Here is a 317-nt window from a genome sequence, read left to right as displayed (position 1 = left end):
CGTGAGAATCCGGCGGAAGGGATGCGCCGGCAGGAAGGGCTGGACCCTGGAGCCTGCAAAGCGTCAGAAGCGACTCCAGGGACCTGGCGGGTGGGGATGGGGAGGAGGGGATGGGGAATAAAGAAAACTCTTGGGTGCGGGCGAGGAGAGCGAAGGTGTGTCTGGGTGTGGGCGGGGCCCTGATGTGGGAGTCTGCACACCTGGATTTTGTGATGGGGGCTCTGTGACCTTGGGTAAGTCACTCTCCCCCTGTGTAAATCAGGGCGGGGAGAGGGTGTGGGATAGACAGTTGTTAGCTTCGTGCCTTCCCGTCTCCT

General features: G+C 61.5%; 1 protein-coding gene across 1 annotated transcript in view; it reads right to left on the bottom strand.

Annotated features, from left to right (window-relative positions):
* Nucleotides 1-317, bottom strand: part of FGF12 (fibroblast growth factor 12) — a 550,024-nt gene that overhangs the window by 369,745 nt on the left and 179,962 nt on the right. The gene's annotated exons all lie outside the window — the stretch shown is intronic.

The sequence above is a fragment of the Myotis brandtii genome, unplaced genomic scaffold (genome assembly GCF_000412655.1).
Source record: "Myotis brandtii unplaced genomic scaffold, ASM41265v1 scaffold4, whole genome shotgun sequence".
Classification (NCBI taxonomy): domain Eukaryota; kingdom Metazoa; phylum Chordata; class Mammalia; order Chiroptera; family Vespertilionidae; genus Myotis; species Myotis brandtii.
This window is presented reverse-complemented; position numbering and strand designations above follow the sequence as displayed.